Genomic DNA, 26,533 nt, shown 5'->3' with positions numbered 1-26,533 from the left:
GGTCGTTCTTTCTTACTCGAAGTTGCACTCAGGTGCTGCCGTTTTAGAGCTAGGCGATATTCTCTGTGTAAACCAGTATCGTATCTGTTCGATATGGACCATTCTATAAGTATAGTCATTTCAGTCTTCCTCAAAGGATCTCTGATCTATTGTGCAACCTTCCCTTCGAAACCCACCCCACACGAATACTTCTACCCCTTATCACAACTCCAATGCCCACAGGCATCTGTCTCTAGCACAAATCTTTTACTGAAATCAGGGAGAACCAACATAGGGGCCTCAATTAAAGCTTGCTTGAGAACATCAAAGGATTGCTTTGGCTTGTCCACACAAATGGTACTCCTTTCTTTAACAAGTTCGTGAGAGGTCTCCTAATTATGTATATACAGGATGAGTCACATCTTGACCGGAGCCATGCGGAGCACAAAAAGTGAAGAGAAAGGATTTGTTCACCACTTTAAGCCAAAAGATAGAAATGAAAGCTGTTCCCATAGAATGAGATTAGATCCTGCAAGTGAGCTATTTATACCAAAGCTTACAAGAAGCAAAGTTGAAACGGGAGCTTTCCCACCACGGCATCCAACTCTTCTCTTCCGTAAGCAAAGGGGCTTTCAACGAGATAGGGAGCTATACAATTTCACCCGTGGGTGGGGCTGGCTCACAATACAACAATTATCGCTACTGATTCCAGATAGAATGTTGATACCGGTGGAAAAGCACTTCTTTCTATGTATAGGGCAGTGAACTAAAAAAAGTGTCCTTTCTCGATACATAACATTGTATAAGTCAACCCAAGTCGCTTCTTCATCTCCGGGAATCGGGTAAGGTACTTTTGGAACACCAATGCGCATATTAGATTAATATTATTATATTATAGTAAGAAAACTACACTTTAATATATAAACATAAGAATGGAAGAGAAAGAAAGAACCTGAGAAGAGCTTAGTTGGAACTCTTTACCGGGATCATAGGGGCTATGCTCCCCTCTCTCTGTCTCAGTCCCAGCCAACGGCATAGCAACACCTACTCTTCCTTCTGATGCAGCCTTCCTGGATCCTATAATTTGGCTTCCTCGTTTATTGATTGCTTGCAATCGCCACAACACCATTGAGTGAGCGTCATAGAATCCTCAAGGCGTGAAGTAGAAGTTCTTCGAACCTTGATTGTGTGTGTTCGTGCCCACTCCAATAGAGCATTTGGCCCTGTGAGCTTTGACTACGAAAGCTACCTATGTCAATCAGTATAGCCACTAGAGGGATTGGAACAGGTATATTCCTTCTCAGACAGTACTTTAAGACAAACACGGTTCACAAGGTGGATTTTCTATCTATTAGTTGACTACGGAGCTTCCTCATCCCGACCTATCTATATGTGAAAAGCTCTCCGCCAGAATCTTCGTAGTAGTAAGTCGTGGGTTACAAGCTGTCCCTTCCTCAAACCACCCCGCAATAGATATAGGGTTTACCAACCTCAGGCATGACATAGACCAGATCATTTTGATCGGAGGACCCCATTTTTGGAATAAAAAGGATAGAGACCAAGACGTAGTCCAATCGGAAGGTCGTGCTTAGAGAAAGACTTGTGTCTATAGGAACAGCTGCTATGTTACACCGGCTGCCGCCTGTCGCAGACCGCTGTGAGCATCCATCTATTCATTAGAATTAGCTATATAAAGTAGACGTTGCTTCGAGGTCTCACAGGGTCCTGCTTAAGCGAAAATGTAGTTGTGGAAGTAGTCTTGCCCAACTTTGCCCTTACGCTCATAGAGATTCTATAAGTATCCCTCTTGTCTAAGTAGGTAGTACGCTTCGGCAGTACTAAACTTTAGCATTAAAGCCAGAGTCCTTCTTTTCATGAATGTTCAGGAGAAGAGATCCCTAAGTGAGAATTGATGCATCCCCATTTCCTAAGAAAGAGATTTTCCAATATACGTGAATCACGAAAGAACCAATCTGTAACTTGCTTCATCCGGCATTATAAGTAATCAATGAGAATTTTCTTCCTCGAGAACAAAAGCTACACGAGGAGAGCTGGTTTACTGATATGTTACTAAAAGACCCAGAAGGTGATGGCCTCTGAATGCAGGGTATGGAAGTGGGTGTTAATTCACAAGATTATCTACATTTGCGGAAAACCACTACTGGAATAAAGTTAGAATCTTTATTTCATTTCAGGAAAAGTTTCAGGGTTTAGCACCACTCAGACAGTAGTGAAAAATCAACCTAACTCTAGGCGAAAGTGCACGGAGGATCTGATCTCCTACCTTATGAGCCTTACGAAATGCCAATTTTGAATGATGGACAATCATGGGTGTCGGCGGTCTAGTCAGAGCATTTTGGAGCGCCTGAGCGGGCAAAGTAGGTTGACCCGTCCCGAGGGGGAGGGAACAAACGGGCAATTGAACACCATAGGGCACAAACGAATCGCCAGTAACGACCTGTATATATCAGGCAAGAGGTGCTACTCCGACCCGGAATCCTGCGTGATGGTTGGTCACCTTACCAATAATCTTCTTAATGTTGGAGAAAATGAGGATCATTGACTTAAATTGGAATTGATACCTAGACTACTTGGTTCTAGCTTGCCACCCCAGAAGGCAACGTATACACAAGTATAGACTATAGGTAACACTGTAGGGTACAGCCTTGGGTAGTCTTAGGGTTTTCCAAGATATGATATGATCGGGTTATTTATTAGAATTGGAAATAGCTAGACGAATAAGTAGGCTTTAAAAGGACGAATAAAGTAGGCCTTCTAACTCAAAGTACTCCAGCTTAAGGAAAGACATGCAACATTGGTGATCAACGTATGGAATTTCCGCTATTCCGTTCCGGGAAAACACTTGTTTTTTCACGTTTTTCCTTCGCTGTTCTTTCCTGGATTTTTTGTTGATGATTCTTCCCCTTAAAAAAAGCTTTTCCCTATAAAAAATATGTGGCCCTTTTCTTTCCCGAAAAGGCATTCATTGTTCGTTCTGTGCCAGGAACCAGATTTGAACTGGTGACACGAGGATTTTCAATCCTCTGCTCTACCAACTGAGCTATCCTGACTATTTATTGTGCATCATCCTAGTAGAGTACTTGTATCTATGTCAATTAAAGGGACTAAAAAAGAAAAAAGTATTCTCAAATTGGACTTAGTAAATATCAGGATAATGATATGGATTGTGAATGACTTACTTAATAATAGGGATTACTTGCCTATACTATAATATGTTCATTTGTATGAATGGGATAAGATCCAAAGAAGTCAGTTCGGATCCGTTTGTGAAAGAGTAGAATAAGAAAGATAGTGAATCTTGTTTGAACCATTAATGAAAAATAGAGGTTGGTACAATAGTTAGGAAGTAAAATGGGCTTTTTATTGGGGATAGAGGGACTTGACTTGAACCCTCACGATTTAGAAAGTCGACGGATTTTCCTCTTACTAGAAATTTCATTGTGGTCGGTAACGTTGGTGAATTAACAGAAACGGAAAGAGAGGGATTCGAACCCTCGGTAAACAAAAGCCTACATAGCAGTTCCAATGCTACGCCTTGAACCACTCGGCCATCTCTCCTACATAATCTTATTATTGACCAGAAACTGAGTGAATAGCGAGTTTTCGTATCACTAAAGTACAGGTACAACCGATCACAGGTTCCATAGGGAGTTTGACTTCCTTTCCAATTTCATATTTCTCAACAACAACTTCTCTCATCCCCACGGATCTATTCAAAATTCTGGAATCGTCCCATGTTTCTATTTCGATTGTATGGCGTGGCGTATACACGTTATGCAAACAGAACGTATGGTTACTTTACTCTATTTTCTCATGGCTTGTTAAACCTTTCTTTTTTCTTTTTGGATCATAACCAAATAAAAACTTCTCGAGTTATCAGAATCCATAGTCAAATTCAGTCCTTGGTTATTCAAGTTAGATGAAATAGTAATAGTTTGGCTCACATTGGTATACTACGAAATCCAATCTGATTCAAATATTGAATATCTCTCCTTGTCGGGACAATTTAAGCAGAATAAAATATCTATTATCGATTTTTTAGAATCGAATTAGTCTGTTTTTTTGCTATTTCGTACTGTATAATTCCTTTGTTTATGGGATCATTTTCCCCGAGGGTTTCCAATCAATGGGGGCATAGTATAGGTAGTTAGAGAGTGTAGGCTCCCCTAGCTTGAATTCTTTTTACCCATTCTTTGAGAGTGATAGGTTTGATTTTCCGTACCATAATAGAAGAGCTCAGAAGAAAGAACTAATTATATAAAAACACGACCATTCAAGCTAAAGATCAGAGGATCTGTAATAGGACTCTCATAGACTTGCCGAGAAATAGAAAATTTGGAATCGGCTTTTCTTTTGCGCTAAAAAAAACTTGAGGCCTTTTCCCTTATTATATGGCATATCCATACTTTAATAACCTAGTGCCTGATCGATTGAAAGCAATATTTACTATCAGATAGAGAGATGCTGATAGGAAAAAGGATGGTATTTACTTATTCTCAAGAATATATAGAAAGGGAAAAGCTTAATAGCCACTATTGATCCCCTGAACGGAGCACATGATTCGGGATCAGGTGCGATGTGAAGAGGTAGCCTAGCCTTTTATGAGAGTCAATTGGGAAGTGGAAAGGAAAAACCATTAGTTTAAGTTCCCGGCTTTAGTCCTCTGTGAAGTTTAGTCAACCATTTGAGTCAATTTGGAGTAAATAGTAAGACTTCGGATCGCACCATTCATAATGTTGCATCTCAATACTTGGCATCTTTTTCCCACTGCTGGCTCAGAAATTCGCCTTGGTTTCATCGGAATTCGTTTATTTCGTTCATTAATTCGTTCTGATAGCTACGCAGAGGTCTTTCCTTACGACTCCCGTGCTTAATACGAAAAGCGGTTCTTGTGTGAAAAGTGCCAACTGACTATCTCCTTATTTTCTGATTGTTCTTCCGATAGGAATATTCCCTTGATCAGCTAACCTGGCCCAAGCATAACAATAGTGCATTTCCCCTTGATGGTACGATTTACATATCTTCTACCTCTGCTACTTCTGTTCAGGAAGGTTAGTTTAGGCACTCCATCCCTGAGGGCTGCATCAGCTTATCTTTCTAGAAATCCCAGCTATAAGCTAGATCGGTATAAATAGGGCATTAAGCAGCAATAACAGAGATGGCATCCATGAGTTTTTTAATCCATCCTTTAGCATCACCTCACTCGGACAAGGTGTTTCCTTCCTTCGCAATACCCGGCCTGGGAAATGTAGCTATCCCAATAAGATATGAAAGCTAGGCCACACCTGAGCAAGGAACTTATACATAGAAGTAACAGTAAATGTGCAAGATTTGGACCACTGCCATTTCCTTAAACCATCAATCAACAAATTGAAATAGAGATATCGGTATCTTCCAATCTGCCACAAGGATCTAGTCGCCAGTATCTTTGCCTTCTTCCCAACTTATCCCAGCATTCCTTGTAAGCGTTGCTATCACTCTTTCTCCCTTTGGTGGCCTTGAGGCGTCTCGATCAATCGGTGTATCCACCACAGGACACACCTCCTTCTCTCAACCATCCGAACAAGAAGATTTTAGCACTAACCCTCCTGCAGCTTTCTTTCCGACCGAAGTACCGCTTTTCTTTGCACTACTTACTCTCCTCTCAAAAGAGGCAGCTGATCACGCAAAACGGGAGAGGAGAGGGGGGAACGAGAGGAGTGGAATAGTGCAAAGAAAAGCGGTACTTCGGTCGGAAAGAAAGCTGCAGGAGGGTTAGTGCTAAAATCTTCTTGTTCGGATGGTTGAGAGAAGGAGGTGTGTCCTGTGGCGGATACACCGATTGATCGAGACGCCTCAAGGCCACCGGAGGGAGAAATAGTGATAGCAACGCTTACAAGGAATGCTGGGATAAGTTGGGAAGAAGGCAAAGATACTGGCGACTAGATCCTTGTGGCAGATTGGAAGATACCGATATCTCTATTTCAATTTGTTGATTGATGGTTTAAGGAAATGGCAGTGGTCCAAATCTTGCACATTTACTGTTACTTCTATGTATAAGTTCCTTGCTCAGGTGTGGCCCAGCTTTCATATCTTATTGGGATAGCTACATTGCCCTGGCCGGGTATTGCGAAGGAAGGAAACACCTTGTCCGAGTCAGGCGATGCTAAAGGATGGATTAAAAAACTCATGGATGCTATCTCTGTTATTGCTGCTTAATGCCCTATTTATACCGATCTAGCTTATAGCTGGGATTTCTAGAAAGATAAGCTGATGCAGCCCTCAGGGATGGAGTGCCTAAACTAACCTTCCTGAACAGAAGTAGCAGAGGTAGAAGATATGTAAATCGTACCATCAAGGGGAAATGCACTATTGTTATGCTTGGGCCAGGTTAGCTGATCAAGGGAATATTCCTATCGGAAGAACAATCAGAAAATAAGGAGATAGTCAGTTGGCACTTTTCACACAAGAACCGCTTTTCGTATTAAGCACGGGAGTCGTAAGGAAAGACCTCTGCGTAGCTATCAGAACGAATTAATGAACGAAATAAACGAATTCCGGTGAAACCAAGGCGAATTTCTGAGCCAGCAGTGGGAAAAAGATGCCAAGTATTGAGATGCAACATTATGAATGGTGCGATCCGAAGTCTTACTATTTACTCCAAATTGACTCAAATGGTTGACTGAACTTCACAGAGGACTAAAGCCGGGAACTTAAACTAATGGTTTTGCCTTTCCACTTCCCAATTGACTCTCATAAAAGGCTAGGCTACCTCTTCACATCGCACCTGATCCCGAATCATGTGCTCTGTTCAGGGGATCAATAGTGGCTATTAAGCTTTTCCCTTTCTATATATTCTTGAGAATAAGTAAATACCATCCTTTTTCCTATCAGCATCTCTCTATCTGACAGTAAATATTGCTTTCAATCGATCAGGCACTAGGTTATTAAAGTATGGATATGCCATATAATAAGGGAAAAGGCCTCAAGTTTTTTTTAGCGCAAAAGAAAAGCCGATTCCAAATTTTCTATTTCCCGGCAAGTCTATGAGAGTCCTATTACGGATCCTCTGATCTTTAGCTTGAATGGTCGTGTTTTTATATAATTAGGTCTTTCTTCTGAGCTCTTCTATTACGGTACGGAAAAATCAAACCTATCACTCTCAAAGAATGGGTAAAAAGAATTCAAGCTAGGGGAGCCTACACTCTCTAACTACCTATACTACGCCCCCATTGATTGGAAACCCTCGGGGAAAATGATCCCATAAACAAAGGAATTATACAGTACGAAATAGCAAAAAAACAGACTAATTCGATTCTAAAAAATCGATAATAGATATTTTATTCTGCTTAAATTGTCCCGACAAGGAGAGATATTCAATATTTGAATCAGATTGGATTTCGTAGTATACCAATGTGAGCCAAACTATTACTATTTCATCTAACTTGAATAACCAAGGACTGAATTTGACTATGGATTCTGATAACTCGAGAAGTTTTTATTTGGTTATGATCCAAAAAGAAAAAAGAAAGGTTTAACAAGCCATGAGAAAATAGAGTAAAGTAACCATACGTTCTGTTTGCATAACGTGTATACGCCACGCCATACAATCGAAATAGAAACATGGGACGATTCCAGAATTTTGAATAGATCCGTGGGGATGAGAGAAGTTGTTGTTGAGAAATATGAAATTGGAAAGGAAGTCAAACTCCCTATGGAACCTGTGATCGGTTGTACCTGTACTTTAGTGATACGAAAACTCGCTATTCACTCAGTTTCTGGTCAATAATAAGATTATGTAGGAGAGATGGCCGAGTGGTTCAAGGCGTAGCATTGGAACTGCTATGTAGGCTTTTGTTTACCGAGGGTTCGAATCCCTCTCTTTCCGTTTCTGTTAATTCACCAACGTTACCGACCACAATGAAATTTCTAGTAAGAGGAAAATCCGTCGACTTTCTAAATCGTGAGGGTTCAAGTCAAGTCCCTCTATCCCCAATAAAAAGCCCATTTTACTTCCTAACTATTGTACCAACCTCTATTTTTCATTAATGGTTCAAACAAGATTCACTATCTTTCTTATTCTACTCTTTCACAAACGGATCCGAACTGACTTCTTTGGATCTTATCCCATTCATACAAATGAACATATTATAGTATAGGCAAGTAATCCCTATTATTAAGTAAGTCATTCACAATCCATATCATTATCCTGATATTTACTAAGTCCAATTTGAGAATACTTTTTTCTTTTTTAGTCCCTTTAATTGACATAGATACAAGTACTCTACTAGGATGATGCACAATAAATAGTCAGGATAGCTCAGTTGGTAGAGCAGAGGATTGAAAATCCTCGTGTCACCAGTTCAAATCTGGTTCCTGGCACAGAACGAACAATGAATGCCTTTTCGGGAAAGAAAAGGGCCACATATTTTTTATAGGGAAAAGCTTTTTTTAAGGGGAAGAATCATCAACAAAAAATCCAGGAAAGAACAGCGAAGGAAAAACGTGAAAAAACAAGTGTTTTCCCGGAACGGAATAGCGGAAATTCCATACGTTGATCACCAATGTTGCATGTCTTTCCTTAAGCTGGAGTACTTTGAGTTAGAAGGCCTACTTTATTCGTCCTTTTAAAGCCTACTTATTCGTCTAGCTATTTCCAATTCTAATAAATAACCCGATCTTATCATATCTTGGAAAACCCTAAGACTACCCAAGGCTGTACCCTACAGTGTTACCTATAGTCTATACTTGTGTATACGTTGCCTTCTGGGGTGGCAAGCTAGAACCAAGTAGTCTAGGTATCAATTCCAATTTAAGTCAACGATCCTCATTTTCTCCAACATTAAGAAGATTATTGGTAAGGTGACCAACCATCACGCAGGATTCTGGGTCGGAGTTGCACCTCTTGCCTGATATATACAAGTCGTTACTAGCAATTCGTGTGTGCCCTATGGTGTTCAATTGCCCGTTTGTTCCCTCCCCCTCGGGACGGGTCAACCTACTTTGCCCGCTTAGGCGCTCCAAAATGCTCTGACTAGACTGCCGACACCCATGATTTGTCCATCATTCAAAATGGCATTTTGTAAGGGCTCATAAGGTAGGAGGAATCACAGATCCTCCGTGCACTTTCGCCTAGAGTTATTTTGTTTTTTCACTACTGTCTGAGTGGTGGCTAAACCCTGAAACTTTTCCTTGAAATGAAATAAAGATCTAACTTTATTCCAGTAGTGGTTTCCGCAAATGTAGATAATCTTGTTGATTAACACCCACTTTCCATACCCTGCAATTCAGAGGCCATCACCTCTGGTCTTTTAGTAGCATATCAGTAAACAAGGCTCTCCTCGTGTAGCTTTTTGTTCTCGAGGAAGAAAATCTCATTGATTACTTATAATGCCGGATGAAGCAAGTTACAGCATTGGTTCTTTCGTGATTCACGTATATTGGAAATATATTTATTTAGGAAATGGGATGGCATTCAATTCTCACTTAGGGATTCTCTTCTTCCTGAACATTCATGAAAAGAAGACTTGATCATGATCCATATCCAACCTTCTCCCATCTGCTTCTGTCTCTAAAGATTAGAGTCATCGACGCGATTCAAGTCCAGTGCTGATAAAATCCTGCTGTCCAGTTCGGGAAAGCAAGTGATTGATTAGTTCCATTGGTCTATTGGCTTCAGCTTCCAGTCTACCTCATTTCTATCAAATGATCTGGTGTCTATGTCCATGCCTGAGGTTGGTAAACCCTATATCTATTGCGGGGTGGTTTGAGGAAGGGACAGCTTGTAACCCACGACTTACTACTACGAAGATTCTGGCGGAGAGCTTTTCACATATAGATAGGTCGGGATGAGGAAGCTCCGTAGTCAACTAATAGATAGAAAATCCACCTTGTGAACCGTGTTTGTCTTAAAGTACTGTCTGAGAAGGAATATACCTGTTCCAATCCCTCTAGTGGCTATACTGATTGACATAGGTAGCTTTCGTAGTCAAAGCTCACAGGGCCAAATGCTCTATTGGAGTGGGCACGAACACACACAATCAAGGTTCGAAGAACTTCTACTTCACGCCTTGAGGATTCTATGACGCTCACTCAATGGTGTTGTGGCGATTGCAAGCAATCAATAAACGAGGAAGCCAAATTATGGATCCAGGAAGGCTGCATCAGAAGGAAGAGTAGGTGTTGCTATGCCGTTGGCTGGGACTGAGACAGAGAGAGGGGAGCATAGCCCCTATGATCCCGGTAAAGAGTTCCAACTAAGCTCTTCTCAGGTTCTTTCTTTCTCTTCCATTCTTATGTTTATATATTAAAGTGTAGTTTTCTTACTATAATATAATAATATTAATCTAATATGCCCATTGGTGTTCCAAAAGTACCTTACCGGATTCCCGGAGATGAAGAAGCGACTTGGGTTGACTTATACAATGTTATGTATCGAGAAAGGACACTTTTTTTTTAGTTCACTGCCCTATACATAGAAAGAAGTGCTTTTCCACCGGTATCAACATTCTATCTGGAATCAGTAGCGATAATTGTTGTATTGTGAGCCAGCCCCACCCACGGGTGAAATTGTACAGCTCCCTATCTCGTTGAAAGCCCCTTTGCTTACGGAAGAGAAGAGTTGGATGCCGTGGTGGGAAAGCTCCCGTTTCCACTTTTCTTTTTGTAAGCTTCGGTATAAATAGCTCACTTGCGGATCTAATCTCATTCTATGGGAACAGCTTTCATTTCTATCTTTTGGCTTAAAGTGGTGAACAAATCCTTTCTCTTCACTTTTTGTGCTCCGCATGGCTCCGGTCAAGATGTGACTCATCCTGTATATACATAATTAGGAGACCTCTCACGAACTTGTTAAAGAAAGGAGTACCATTTGTGTGGACAAGCCAAAGCAATCCTTTGATGTTCTCAAGCAAGCTTTAATTGAGGCCCCTGTGTTGGTTCTCCCTGATTTCAGTAAAAGATTTGTGCTAGAGACAGATGCCTGTGGGCATTGGAGCTGTGATAAGGGGTAGAAGTATTCGTGTGGGGTGGGTTTCGGGAGAAGGTTGCACAATAGATCGAGATCCTTTGAGGAAGACTGAAATGACTATACTTATAGAATGGTCCATATCGAACAGATACGATACTGGTTTACACAGAGAATATCGCCTAGCTCTAAAACGGCAGCACCTGAGTGCAACTTCGAGTAAGAAAGAACGACCTTCTGCTACCTTTTTACCGGGGCATTGTTTTAACAACTTTAGCTGATTGATCTACGAATGGAGGGATTCAAGCTTATTTTTGTTAACCGAGATGCAAACGACTAACAAACTGGATTCGAAGCCACCTGTCGTAATAGTACCTGCGGGTTCTTTCTATGGAGCCTTCAAATGCAATAGCTAGCTGCCCAACGGCCAATGCCACAGGCAAATCTCCATTTTCCAACTTATACAACTCTTTGGGGTCCAAAGATACTCGCCATTGCAACTTAATAAATAGGACCGGTGGGATCGCCTTCAACAGATATATCGGTTTCACTGCTTTCGTACCCTTTGTTTTGGTCATGTGGATGACCCGCAGACCGTAGATAAGATGGATACCCACGTACTGCCTTCAATGAAGAGAGTTTTACCAAGGACCCTTAGACAGATAGGGGGGACAGACAAGAGGTATGCAACCTGCTGAATATTGTCACCGAATCGCTCACTGACAAATACTTGGGGCTCCCCTCCCTGGTAGGAGTGGATAGGAGCGACTGCTTCCAACACTTAATTGAGAGAGTGCACTCGGATTAATGGCTGCAAAGAGGAAGGGCTAATTGGCTCCGCCATGGAGACCGAAATACGAGCTTCTTTCATCACATCATTTTGCAACGGAGAAAAAAGAAGAACATAATAAAAGTTTCTGAATGACTCAAACGGCAACAGGATCGAAGGTAATGACCAGTTAGCATCTCTGATACAGGGTTACTTTGAGGGACTGTTCACCTCAGAAGTCCTAGCTCCCGACCCTGGGCTACTGGGGAAAGTAAACAGGCGAGTAACTGAAGAAATGAACGCAAGCCTCTTGGCTCCGTTCACGGCAGATGAAGTAAAGGCAGCACTCTGAATTCAATCAAGAGTTAGGTACAGTAATCTTCAGATATGACAATACCTCCCCCAAAGCATTGTCAAGTGTTGGAATTAGGGCACCAACCACGAATAGGAGCTGTATAGAACTCCGGAAAGAGACCTTTGATGAATTCGGCATCCTCCCAAGTGGCATTTGCTTGATCCAAACTAGCCCACTTCCTTGGTTGCTGAAAAACCATGCAATGCAAGTAATTTTCCACACACTGATTCACACGTTCTGTCTAGCCATCTGACTGTGGGTGATAGGCAGAGCTAAACCTCAATTTCACTTGCAGTGCTTTAAAGAAGGCCTGCCACATGTTACTTGTGAATATCCAGTTTCTATCAGAGACTATTGACTTTGGCAATCCATTCCACTTAAAAACATTATCCATGAAAGCATGAGAGACTGATTGTACTGTATAAGGGTGAGCAAGGGGAATGAAATGAGAATATTTAGTGAACCTGTCCACCACCAACAATATGACTTCTTTGCCCAATGATTTGGGAAGACCCTCAAAGAAATCCAGGGAGATGTCAGTCCAAGCAGAAGTAGGTAATGATGGTGACCAGACAATTCTTCAATGTTGTGAAGGCCTCAATTTGAGCATCTGACCACTGGAATGAATCTTTTTTAGACAGTCATGAAGTGGCCTAGAATTGATCCCATAATTCTTGACAAATCTTCTTTTTCTGTAGCCATACCAAGAAAACTCCTCAACTGAGTGATAGTCTTAGGTGCTGGCCATTCTTTGATGGCAACTATTTTGTGGGGGTCTGTAGATAGACCCTATCCTTAGATAACATGCCCTAAATACTCCACTTGAGGGACAGGAAAACTGCATTTGCTAATCTTAGCATATAGTTTTTATGACCTTAGAATGTCCAAGACTAACTTTAGATGCTTGAGATGAGCTTGTTTGGTCTTGCTATATATCAGAATATCATCAAAGAATACCAAAAGGTATATCCGGAGCAAAAACATGATTCATTAAAGATTGGAAGGTAGCAGGTGCATTAGTGAGTCCAAATGGCATCACTAAGTATTCATAATGACAAAAATATGTCCTAAAATTTATGAATGTCTTCTCTTCTCATTCTTATCTGATGATAACCTGATCTCAAATCAAGTTTGGAAAACAGTTGTGCACCATGTAGCTCATCTAATAGATCCTCAATGACAGGAATATTGAATTGATTTTCTGCACTTAACCCGAAAGCAAGTTTGAAAACAAGACCTGCTCTGTGAAGTGATGGAAGTAGTGAAGGTTTAGGCTTCAGATCTGTGAAGTTCAGGTTTTGGAGTAGAGGTCAGAGGCTAGTGCGGGTAGCCCTGTTGGAAACTAGAAAGAAGAGGCTGATGCACCTGCCCGGCGGTGGGTGGGTTCAGCTCGATCAACTGGGATAGGAGTTTTTTCTCTATCTTGCTCCATGGTGTTCAAGCAGTGCGTCCAGAAAGCTGTGATTCATGGGAGGGAGCAGCTTCAATAGCTTTGGCTGTGAAAACTCTTGGTCTTGGAGCATCAGTGTCATCAGTTCACCCAAGATCAGCAGGACAAATAACTACTAGGTTTGTGCCAGAAAAGTGTCTTGCGTGACGGGGAAAGAGTGAAAAAAGAAAGAGATTCATCAGCTATGGAATCTGACAGGTATCGGTATTGAACAGAGGGGGCTGTTCACAAAGCATCCCATGGATGGTAATGGTGCTTCCCCAGCTGCTGTTCCTACTCCTTTGGCTGGTGCCAAATCAGGTGACTTTGAAGTTGAAGCTTGCCCGTAGAACGATGTAACCATGCTGGTAGTACTATGATTGCCTTAGAGCGCAGATGTCTCTGTCCCTAGCAACGTGATGCTTAGGTGCGAGGTGAAACACAAGCAGGAGATCGAGAAAAGAAATCATACGGATTGCAACCTACAGATGAAGAATCTGCTTCATTGTTCCCACCATCTATATCAGATGTTTAATAAGAATAGGAATCAAATAAGCTGCTGATTGACTGAGGAAGCATTTGAAAAGAAAGGAAGGGTGATGCTTGTTAAACAAAGCTGCGTGTGGGGCCGCCACGTATAGCTGTAGTTTCTGCTGTAGCATCGGTTATTTCCGTTATTGATGTAGTAGCATCGGTTATTGCTCAGGTTACGAATGACCCAATCTATCTATGGCAACCACCCCTACTTTTAGTAGATGGAGATGCGCACCTAGAAAAGACGGATGAAAGAGAACCCGCCCTTCTGACTTCTTCTCTTGTCTGTCCTTTACGCAAAGCGATCTATGGTCTCAACAAGCCCCGATAGCGTCGGTTTTTGAAGTTCAGCACAGTGGTTATGTTATCCAGGCAGGGTTTGCTCGGAGTGATCATGATTCGGCCATGTTCGTATCAGTTTATCCTCGAGGACGTGCTATTCTGTTGGTGTATGTTGATGATATCAAACTGACTGGTGATTACTCCGTTACCATATCGCTGATCAAGTGTCGCCTTCATCAATTATTTGCTATGAAGGCACTGACGCGCCCTAAGCCTTTTCTTGGCTTGGAGGTCGCACATTCTCCTCATGGATATTTGGTATCTCAGATCAAATAACGTCATGACTTGATCACTCGAGCTCAACTCAATGATGAGAAGACTGTTGACACTCCCTTGGAGCTTTACGTTAAACTCCGTCCGACTGATGGCTCGCCATTATCTGATCCGACGCAGTACATACAGTAGGTCGGCAGTTTGGTTTATCTGACGATCTCTTGCCCAGATGGCTTTTCCTAAGAAAGTCATCCTTTCATGGCTGCCCCCCCCGGTCAGTTCACTTTGCAGCAGTTCATCGGATTCTTAGATATATTCGAGGTACCTTTTCTCGAGCCGTCCTTTTTTCCGTCATCGTCTTCTTTAGAGTTGCGTGCAACTACTGATGCCGATTGGGCCTTCAGATAGGTGCTCAACTACAGGCTTATCTATTTTATGGGGAGACGAGACACTATCTTGGATGAGATAAAAGCAATAGACAGTTGCTCCTTCCACTGCCGAAGCGGAGTACCGTGCCACGGCACACTACTAGATAGATTGTATGGCTCCATTGGTGACTTTCTGATCGCGGGTTTCATTTGAAAAACCCCAACGCCATTCATCTTGCGTCAAATCCGGTCTTTCATGCAAGAGTTTCATTTTTGGCCGCTACTACGTTCGTCGAAAACTTCTTGATGGCACCATCATCTCATTACCTTATTTTTTCCCTTCGACTTCGGCTATGACCAATGCCCCACCTAGCTGAATAGGCGTAACAAAGCTACCTGAAAAAGGCAAGGTGCACCTTAGATTGAAATCGACAAATTGCGTTTTGCCAGATGGATTCTTTAGAAAGATTTCCGGATAAAGTTCAGTATAATATTTAGTTATAATCTAAATAAAGGCACATACGTGGGCGGGCAGGGGGCCCCACTACTTCTTCATTCAGGGGGGGGCTAGCCTCATGACTTCCCACTGGGCGAGGGGTGCAGCTAACCCACCTACTCATTCATCAATTAGGATGTTCAGCTGACTTGCACAGAAAGACCCCTATTGTTTAGTAATTTGGCGCCCCATCTTTTGATTGACTGTTGTCAACTAATCTTTTCAATGTTCAATTCTACTCTATGTTAGAACATTTCTGTGAATGCTATTTTGATCTAAGTGGTCCCATTCTCTGTCCCGTGCTAGGAAGCATTACTCCTCTTTTCATTCCAAATTCTTCAATAAGACCGATACGATTGATTGGTCTGTGCGTTTCTCTTATTACTTTTTTGTATCCCCCTGTTCCTCGGATACAATTCGATCCTTCTACGGCCAAATCTCAATTTGTGGAAAGCCTTCGATGGCTTCCTTATGAAAACATCCATTTGTATATGGGTATAGACGGTCTTTCATTATTCTTCGTGATATTGACCACATTTCTGATCCCTATTTGCATTTCAGTGGGTTGGTCTGGTATGAGAAGTTTTGGGAAAGAGTATATTACAGCATTTCTAATTCGTGAATTTCTAATGATCGCCGTGTCCTGCATGCTGGATCCTCTACTATTCTATGTTCTTTCCGAAAGCGTGCCAATCCCTATGTTGTGCGGAGCTGAGCATCTTCTATTCGCTGGGATCAAGCTTTTCCTCTGCAGGGGCCTTGTGCAGTAAACCCCCTACGGGCGGTCCCCCGTCGTCGTAAAGTAGTAAAGGTCCCCGCGAAGCTTTCGGGAAGAGGGGTAGTCTTGTGCGTAAGCATAGCATTTCTGGTCGAACCACCGAACCACACATCTTTTTTTGGTGGGAGGGTACTCCGAGTAGTGGGTACCTCGTAGGACCTCGACCCGCCTACTCAGGTCTTGTATGGATATGCAGGAAGGGGTGCTCCTAGGTGTGTGTAGGGGGTGTGTTTGTTCGCGAGAATGAATTCCTCGTCAAGTCAGGGGGGGTGTGGACACACTTGCGCGAATTCGGGTAACGGCTACAAGGGATAAAAATAAAGGAAACTGTACCCGACCAGGGATGGACGTAAACTCGTAAGCTACCGAGGGTAGGGATAATCGTCCAGGTCTTATTTAAAAAAAAAGCCGCCCCGCCACTGCAGGCAGGTTAGTTCCTCTGTCGTTGCCGGAGAGTTCTTGGCGAAGAGACCTTAGGATAAGTTGCTAAAACAAACGGAGGGGAGGATCGACCCGTTCAGTAGAATTCCGAAGAAAGACTGTTGGCAGCAGGTGGAGACATTTCTTTGGCCCCCTTCCAAATAAATGCGGGCAGGGTAGAGCTCGGCAGGGGGTTCGAGAATAGGGTAGGGTTTTTGACGGTCGGGTCCCCTACCACTAGTCCGGCTAGCCTTCTTTCGGGCAGGAAGCAGGCCTAAACGACGGGCGGGCATCTCCCGCTACGCAAGCAGCATTGTTCGCCACCACCCGAGAAGCAAAAGATTCGAGAGTCAAGGCGGAAAAGACAAGCATAGTGGTCTAATGACAAGGGCCGACGACGGAAGCTCGGGACGGAGCCGTATGATGCGGAAGTCTCACGTACGGTTCCCTGAGAAGGGAGTGGCTACCCACTGGAGCTTCGACCAACTACCACCGGTCAATTCCGCTTTGGGGCCACCCCTGACTCTACCATCATTATAGGGGTATGGGGTTCGAGACAAAGAAAGATCAAGGCAGCATATCAGTTTTTCCTATATACTTTACTGGGATCCGTTTTTTATGCTATTAGCTATTCTGTTGATTCTTCTCCAAACAGGAACCACCGATTTACAAATTTTATTAACCACTGAATTTAGTGAGCGGCGCCAAATCCTTCTATGGATTGCTTTTTTCGCCTCTTTTGCCGTCAAAGTGCCTATGGTACCAGTTCATATTTGGTTACCCGAAGCCCATGTAGAGGCACCTACGGCTGGATCCGTCATCTTGGCTGGAATTCTTTTAAAATTGGGAACCTACGGGTTTTTAAGATTTTCAATACCCATGTTTCCCGAAGCGACACTTTGTTTCACTCCTTTCATTTATACTCTAAGCGCGATTGCTATAATATATACTTCCTTGACCACTTTAAGACATATCGATCTTAAGAAGATCATTGCCTACTCCTCAGTAGCCCATATGAATTTGGTGACTATTGGTATGTTTAGTCGGGCGGCCGTTAGGTCACCTATTTTGAGTTATGGACACACAAGCGAGGCCAAAACATGTGTGCCGGGCGTGCGGCCATCAACCTACTAGCAATAGGGGAGAAAACTTAGCATGTCGCAACAAAAGCGTCGATTCGAGGCATCAGCAAAACACCGCCATCTGTTCCTAAAACAAAACCCCTTAGCGCCCCGGGACGGGAGTGGAGGACGGCCCTACACAGACAGCAGCAGCGCCGGCTCTACGAAGTCCGAATCGAATCTTTCGGTTGGCTTTCCCGTGAATAAGAATTGTTGGGTGCGGCGAAGCGAGTGCTTCTAGCTGTTTCGCTTGCTTCTTTCTTATTGTGGCGGCTATTATGGCGTGGCTGAAATGAACGAAAAGCGAGATGATTCAAATTGATTGATAGATGGCGTGATCTGTTCTGATAGATCGAAAGGTTTTCTATCAATAATAAGGGTTGACCTCTTTCTATCTATTGATGATACAAGATATCTATCTATTCTTGATCCATCAGAAAGAAATCGATATGTATCTGATTTTTTCTACATCGTATGTAGAGCGCCCAAGCGTTTGGCCAGCTCAGTTCTATTATCCATCGGTCCAATGCACTGGCTCATCTCATGGAGGGAAAAAGCAAATGTAGTTAGTTGTCTTGTTGTTGTTCGCCGCCTCGACACATTCCCCGGCATCGTCCCACACAGAAAGAAAGAGCGTTGAGCCTGAACTGGCGAACCGAAGTCACTTTCGTAACCATACTTCCTACAGCTAACACGTGTCCAGTCCAGCGGGAACGCGAAGCGCAAACGAACGTGAGCTGCTATACCGAATCCCCCGCTGGCCATCGGGGACCTAGTGGTAAGGCCATGATCCGCAGGGGAAGGGATCACTCATTCTTCTATTGGGGACAGGTGCATGAACGACAACTCCAAACGTCAGACATCCGCCGCCTATACCTACCATTTAGGTGGCACCAGCGAGATCCAGTTAAAGTAAGGAACTTCGTGTCACGGCTGCTCCACTCCGCTGCGGTCTTTTGAACTGAACTTCGTTGCCTTCCCGCGCGCGAAACGAATGGGCGCTGTGTCATGGGTCAGTTTTGGGGCAGGGCGCAGAGAGAGACCAGAAGAATGATTCATTTGGATCGACGAGCCATTTCGCAAATCAATAGAATGTCTCTCTATCCATATCTATTCTATCTTTATATGACGGGCCATAAAAAAAGAAGTATTTTTTTATGGCATGCGGGATGATCGCGCCTAGTAGCCACATATCAGCTGCGCTCAATATGCGGGATTTCCGTTGGATCAGATCTTTCGCTTTGACGAATTTGGACCTAGCGAAAAGGACTCTAAGCCTTCACGCAAACAAGCAAAGTAGAAGCAAGACGAGGAAGCGGAGCTGTCGTAGAAGCAGTAGCTTCCCCCGACAATATACAATACAATAGTAGCGACCATGAATAAAAAAGCCCCTTGTTTAACGAGTTCGCTGCTTTTCCCAGGCCGGAGAAGGGAAACTACTTATTGATTGATCTCCTTTCTTTGATATGTGTTCAATTTAGTACAATACAAACTAAAACTAGATCAAAGCGGAAGGGCCACTCACTATAGAAGCTATAACTAGAAAAGCCCTAGCCAATAGTTTAGTAGTCGGCCAAACCCCCATGCTCACGACATGTTCTTGATATTGATTGAGTTGGAGGGAGTCAGAGACTACCACGGAATCCTTCCATAGTCACCCCGGTGACCTTCGTCACCAAAGTGTCACGACAGTTTCCAAGACCCCTCATATAATCTCCAGTGGGGATCAGTCGGAGCACGTAGGAAAGCCGACCACTACATAAGCCGCTGGCGGAGAAAGCTCGAAGAGCTTCCCTTCATTCGCTTCACGGGAGTCGCACACAGCACATAGCTGGAAGTCAGAGGGCCCGTACTACCTTCCTAACCCTTCACTCCGAGGGACCGTAGAACGGAAAGTGCCTTCTAAACAACTCGGCAGAAGGGAAGGGGCCTATGTATTTGCATGACCCCTGCGGATTTGACCCTACCTACACCCGGAGCCAATCCCCTAGCGGTCCTGCCACCACGCCGCAAAACAGGAGCTCGTGTGGAACCTTGGATTTCTGGCGTAACAGCGGTGGAAGGTATCAGAATATTACGGCCGCATAACATAGTATATACGCTAAGGTCGGCCAAAATATGGACACCCGAAGGGCCCGGCGCGCACAATCCTATCCTATCCGAGCCCGTCATTGCATGCACTTCGGACAGCCGTCCGTAGCATCATAGGGAGCACCTCCCTTTCGAGGTACCCAAATGGAACGGTCTTTATTTGTGTTGTTGGTTGGTCTTTCTCAACGTGGTCTATAGCACGAAAAACCATTCTTTACAAGATAGGGCCATTCACATGAAAGAAAATACAAAATCCATTCTTCATGGTCGGGCGCATTTCTCCAAATCCTCCAGGATCACAAGTGGAACGCTAAGCAAGGGTGGGGAGGCTGCAAGCTCCGCGTCGAACAAAAAGAAGCAAGCAGGGGGTGTTGCCGTAGCGCGCCGGAGAGCAAGCGTAGGCAACCAAACTAAATAAGGCTACAAAAGTAGCTAGCTAGCGCTTTTAAGTTGGCTGCCTTTTCTAGCGCACGTACTCTTCTGTGGAGTCGCACAGAACGAAACTTGTCTTCCCTCCAACGACTAGCTCCCTTTTCTTGTTCCGGTCACCCTTCTCTTGCCGTGGAAGGACTTTTGCCTGTGGTGTGGTCCAACCCGTGGGTGGAGTCGCCCTCATCCCCCCATTGCTCAGTGCTCCCTGCAGCTTCGCTGGGCTTTACCCGCGTGGGCACGGGCTTCTATAAGAGAATGAAAAGCTCTCTTTTTACAATAAAACGCGAACCGCGCGGAGCCCACCCTTTTTCGTTTTCTGCCGCCATTGGGTGGCCGCAGGGGAAACACAGCCCGGCCGCCTCTCGGGAAAGGGGGAGGGGGGTGGGCCTACCTATCCCGAGGGAGCAGCTGAGAGGTTCCATATGCCGAGCCGAAGGGCAGAACTTCAGTGCGTGATCGTAGTATGTCACCTCGTCTCGTCCTCGCAGCATCTAAGAGTACCTATGCACTATGTTCCGGTTCACTGATAAGGATGATAGAGTTGGGGTGGGGGTCTACGATGTGATACTATAGTATGCCCCGGGGAGAAAGATGCGCAACTCAAAACGGAAGCAGGAAGCGTGTTGTCAAAAATGTCGGAGGTTACCAGATCTCTGAGACTACCATCGATCCAACAGAGCGGAATGACCAGAAAAAGAAGTGGAGTTAAAAAGCCGTATGATAGGTGGTAACTATCTTGTACGGTTCGGGGGGTAAGCGGCGTACTCTGGGGGAATATTAGGCTCTATCGAACATACAGGGAATTGGAGGTAGCATTTTACTTATGTTAAGTCATGGACTGGTTTCTTCAGCCCTTTTTCTATGTGTTGGTGTTCTATATGACCGACATAAGACTCGACTTGTTAGATATTATGGAGGTTTAGTGAGCACCATGTCGAATTTCTCTACCATTTTCTTCTTTTTCACTTTAGCCAATATGAGTTTACCCGGCACTAGCAGCTTTATCGGGGAATTTCTAATCTTAGTAGGAGCTTTCCAAAGAAATAGCTTAGTAGCCACATTAGCTGCGCTTGGGATGATTTTAGGCGCGGCGTATTCCCTTTGGCTATATAATCGTGTGGTTTCTGGAAATTTAAAACCCGATTTCCTCTATAAATTCTCCGATCTAAATGGCAGAGAAGTTTCCATATTTCTACCTTTTCTTTGTTGGAGGGGCGACCGTCCGTTGAACTACCAAAAAAGGGTAAACCAATGTGATCATGACATTGTAGGTGCTTGCGATGGGACGGATGCGACTTCCCTCATAAGTAATGGGTGGCATAGCCCGTAGCAGAAGTCCCCTTTTTTTATCCATTTCTTTATTACCCCAGAGGGGCCCACCCTGGTGGGACCGAGAGAAAGAAAGGACGGGGGGGGCGACCATGCATGGCACTTCTCGACCGTGTCTCCGAGGGACAGTTGAACGAGCGACTCATGAATGCTGCCGGGTCGGACGAGCCAATAACTCGAACGTGTTCGGTCAGTTTTTTGAGCAAGAATCACAGCGTTACCTTACCTTCACCATGATACGGACTCCAAGTTCTTATGGCAGAGCACGAGGAGTTTCCTTCAATATGATGATGAGAATGGAAACCAGAAGCACGACTGGGTCTTCGTAGTCCGAGATCATACTTATATATCAGTCACAGTAACGTAAGCATGAGACTTTTTGGTAGTACCGGTGAACCAGATGGCCGCGGCGAGGGAATATGGGACGGAGGACTCGTAATATCTCTATAGATCTGGCAAAAGCGAAAGACCACTAACATCAGGGGCTGACCACTGAGCTCACTTAGGCCCCGCTGGGCGGGCCAGAGTGGGTGCGAGCTGGAATTGCCATAGCTTATGGTTAGAGCAATAGGAAAGGGCCCAGCAGAGAGAACAGTCAGGATAACGAGCGCGGAGCCCACTTGGCAGGCGGCAGGAGCAGCGGGAAAGTGATTGCTTGGTAGGCCAACAGCCTTGTGAACCGGGCGGGGCACTCGACGAAAGGGGGGCACGCTGAGCAAGTACGCAAAATTGGCCCTGCGGAGCTTTCAAAAAGAAAAGCAAGGACCACTACGGGAGGTCGAACCACGGACCGGAGGTAGTAGAACGTGATCCGCACCGGTCAATATTGGATCAAACAATAGGGGACCGTAGCACTGACCTTTTTTTTTCAAGACAATAGGTACTGTTCCCTACCGAGACAAGGGACACTCTCAACGGATCCTCCACGCGCTGGGCATACCATAGTTCTTCCGTGCGTCTTTATTGTGGCGGAAACAGAACAAGAGGGAAAGACCCGGCCGACTCGCCAAGGCTCGAGGGCGAGCCATATGAGAGTGATTCGAATTCTGTTTACGTTCTCGGTTTGGGTTCGGGCCCCTCTCGATCTTTTGCATATAAGGGAAGGGGGAAGGAGTCTAAATCTATGGACATTAATGAACCACCATTGATGGACATTGCACATGACACGAGAAATTTGACTCGACGGTCCGGTGCTAATAGAAGTCGCTTACTCTCCGTCTAGCGAAGGTGCCAGATCCTTAAAGTAAAGTATCTACCAGCCTGGTGTACCAACCACGTGGTACGACGGGCACTCAAAGACCTGGCGAATGAGGGCCCACCCCACCCAAGAGCGCTTATGTCATATGGGAACTCTCGGCTGGAAACAATCCTTATGGTTTTTATATCCGGTTAGAATAATAAGAAAGAATCAAAGTCCAGGTTGGTTGGTGAGCCTAGTGATAGGAGACTATCTAGCTTGGTTCAGATAGCACTTGTTGGGTTTCAGATTCGTTTTTTGCTAAATGTTACGGCCTAAATGCTGAACTATTAACCCTACTTGTTCGGATGGGTGTTCACCCCAAAGTGTTCCCGGACTGCATGCATACATCCATAAGTAACTTAGTGCAACATGGCAAATTTCATTGAGAGGAATCAGCAAAGAAAAGAAATCTTCTCTGGGTGATCAAGTTCCTTTTTCGGTCTGGGCCACGTATTTGCTTTCTTCAAAGGCCCATTTTCCTGGGCATCAGTGAGTGGAATACTTAACAGTGATTACATTCTTATGTAGATTCCATTGCTCGAATGGGACTTGTTTGTTGGCACCGACCTCGATAAGAAGCAAGGGAGTGGTGCCGAAGCGAACGGAGCTGCAGAGCCGTTTGTTTACCAATCTGCCAACTTAAGCTAGGAAAAGTGTAAGAGACCGTGCATCTTCATGTAAATAAAGGTAAATAATCTCAGAAACAGTCAAGAAACCGGGAATTTTTTATTCCATTTCTTAGCCAGGGCAAGCCCTACCGACCTACGACCGGAGAAGATGTTGTGTTGTTCGTATCACTTGCTAGAGATAGAGAAGCTAGAACAGGAACTGCCCGGGAGGGTTCAAAGAATGAGGTCTTCACCTTTGAGCTGGATCTCATCTCATTCTAGCACATACTACGAGCGATTGACTTAAAGAATACAACAAATGGTTGTGGGGTTATCTTTGTACCCTGTGACTACAACCACAAGGTCCGAATCAAGCGAAACGGCTGAGGCGCAAGCCCTTTTCTCACCATTACTCTGTGTACCCAAAGCCAGCAACCTTTTTGGCACACTGGCTAGCAAGTTCATTGCTTCAATGACATGAATTCAATCAAGTGGACAAATCCTATCCTGGAAAATATGGGCAATCAGCTGGAAACTCAATAGTCTTACGCGGAAAGCACTCAACCGGCCTTCCTCTTCTGAATTATATGAATGACAAAAATCAGTCCTCACTTGTATTAACTTCATGAGTGAAGAGATAGACAAGGTGGTGAAAAGCATGAAACCAAATACTGCTCCAGGTCCAGATGGCTTCTCTGTTAGCTTTTTAGAGCTTTTTGGCCCCAGTTGAGAGATATACTAATATAAATGCTTCAGGAGCTGTATCATGGCAGGTTGAACTTGTCCAGACTAAACTATGGTGTCATTTCTCTATTGCCAAAGATTAAGGATGCTAATAGTATCCTACAGTATAGACCCATATGTGTTCTAAATGTTATGTTTAAAGCTATTACCAAAGCTCTGACACTTAGATTTACTCCTCTGGCTCGACAAGTAATCAGCTCTCTTCAGACTGGATTTATTCCTGGGAGGTACATTTTGGATGGATGTGTAATTCTTCATGAAGTTTTGCATGAGTTGAAAACCTCTCACTCTGAAGGAATTTTTCTTCAGTTGGACTTTGAAAAAGCTTATGATAGAGTTCAGTGGCCTTTCTTGGCAGAGGTAATGCATAGGAAAAACTTCCCTGACAGGTGGATAGATTGGATTAGACAAGCAGTGGAAGGAGGCAAAGTGTGTGTGAATATGAATGGAGATTGGCGAGAATATTTCTCTACTTTCAGAGGTTTGAGGCAAGGAGATCCTCTTTCTCCTTTGCTTTTTCACCTAGTAGGTGATGCACTATCTGCAATTCTGGATAGAGCTAAGGAAGCAGGTGTGATTAGAGGTTTGGTACCACATCTGATACCAGGGGGGATTAGTCATTTGCAATATGCTTCTGATACTTTGCTTTTTTGCATAATGACATGGAGTCTATTACTGGATTCTAATTTCTTCTCTACTGTTTAGAGGCAATGTTTGGCATGAAAGTCAATTACTTGAAGAGTGATATTTTCGCAGTAGGGTTGAGTGTAGAGGAGGAGCAGAGGGTAGCTGATATAACTGTGAGATAGGCAAATTTCCAATAAAATATAATATCTGGGATTACCAATCAGCAAAGACAAGATCTCTTCTAATGATTTTTTCATTAAAAGGTAGAAAAGAAGTTGGACTCTTGGCAATGCAAACATTTCTCTTATGGAGGAAGAGATATATTGATCAATGCATGTTTATCAAATGTCCCTATGTACCTTCTGGGTTGCTACACTTTGCCTGTCAAAATACAGAAAAAAGTTGATACAATAATAAATCACTTCTACTGGGAGTAAGAAGAAGAAATTTCACATGGTCAGATGGGAACACCTATGCACCCCTAAAGATTATGGTGGTGTGGGCTTCACTGATATGAGAGTCAGAAACATTTGTTTACTGTCAAAGTGGCTGGAGGAGGTCAATTAACTACTGGAGCTTACACTGTAGATACTACTTATTAAAGGGCACATATTTCAAGACACCTTCAAGCTACTGAAAGTGGAAAGCAATGATGTTTTACTGGGTTATGATTGGCTATATCGTCACAGTCCAATCAATTTAGATTGGAAGGCCAGAACAATGAGTATTTGTCACAATGGGCAAGAAACCATTATTCTTTCTGACAGCAACAATACTACTTCTCCAACATTGTTAGACCCTGATAAGTTTCAGAAGGAAATTGATAAAGGAGCTATGGGCTACTATCTTTATCCCTTATCTTGTGACTCTGCTGATACCGATGATGAAAATACTTTGGAGGAACTTAACTTGGTATAGTGAGCCTAGAAGGCGGCGGGAGTCCCGTACGATTGCTTGCATTTCTCTGGAATTGAACTAGCCCTTGGGAAAGGTAGACGTGAAGGTACCATGATTTCTCACTTTATAGAAGTGTTAGAGCTCGGCTGACACAGTGATCGAAAGCTGCGCAACCAAAACAACTTGAAACCGCCCATGCACCTTTTGCTTTTCCTGATATCGTCCCTTCGGGTAGTTGGATATGAGCACATTCAAATTGGAATTCTTCTAATCCCAGATCCAATAGAAGTTTTGAGGTAAGAGGTACCGTGAGCAGATTTCTTTGTTCGATACCCAGTTTTTGATCTCGCAATCAAGGAAATCGAAGAATAGCTCAGTATTATTACGTCTCCCTCCGATAATGAGTGGTAGTGAGCTCTGCCCTAGAGAATGAAGACTCCAAGCAGCATCTCAGTATCGATATTTGCCTTTTCGGGAGACGACTTGTGAGAAGCAAGTCAGCCATGTCCTAAAGAAGTAGTGGGAGTGCATGGTTATAAAGGAAGGCGCAAGTGTATTACGGAGCGAAGAAGCTTTAGAGAAAGTTCTACCTCGCAGGTGAAACCATAGATTGGAAGGTGTAGGTCACTCACCCGTGTAAACAAAGCGAAATCATAGAGCATAGCTCGTTTGTAATGCCCCTGTCCGAACTGACCACAGGATTTAGGTCGTCCCTCCCAATCAAAAGAAGGAGGGTTCTGTTCAGCTTCCGCTGCCACTCCAGGCATTGGAGCGGGATTCGGATGCCGCTCTTGA

General features: G+C 43.9%; 4 non-coding genes and 1 pseudogene across 4 annotated transcripts; 3 read left to right on the top strand and 2 right to left on the bottom strand.

Moving 5' to 3' along the window:
• Positions 1-2,977: 2,977 nt before the first annotated feature.
• On the bottom strand, positions 2,978-3,050 carry TRNAF-GAA. The gene has a single exon. It is a non-coding gene; the product is annotated as a tRNA-Phe (tRNA).
• Positions 3,051-3,471: 421 nt separating this feature from the next.
• TRNAS-GGA lies at positions 3,472-3,558 on the bottom strand. The gene has a single exon. It is a non-coding gene; the product is annotated as a tRNA-Ser (tRNA).
• A 4,222-nt stretch (positions 3,559-7,780) lies between these two features.
• TRNAS-GGA lies at positions 7,781-7,867 on the top strand. Its single transcript has one exon. It is a non-coding gene; the product is annotated as a tRNA-Ser (tRNA).
• A 421-nt stretch (positions 7,868-8,288) lies between these two features.
• On the top strand, positions 8,289-8,361 carry TRNAF-GAA. Its single transcript has one exon. It is a non-coding gene; the product is annotated as a tRNA-Phe (tRNA).
• An 8,740-nt stretch (positions 8,362-17,101) lies between these two features.
• LOC125554589 overlaps positions 17,102-26,533 on the top strand; it is a 59,220-nt pseudogene continuing 49,788 nt past the window's right edge.

Source organism: Triticum urartu, chromosome 4 (genome assembly GCF_003073215.2).
Source record: "Triticum urartu cultivar G1812 chromosome 4, Tu2.1, whole genome shotgun sequence".
NCBI lineage: Eukaryota > Viridiplantae > Streptophyta > Magnoliopsida > Poales > Poaceae > Triticum > Triticum urartu.
This window is presented reverse-complemented; position numbering and strand designations above follow the sequence as displayed.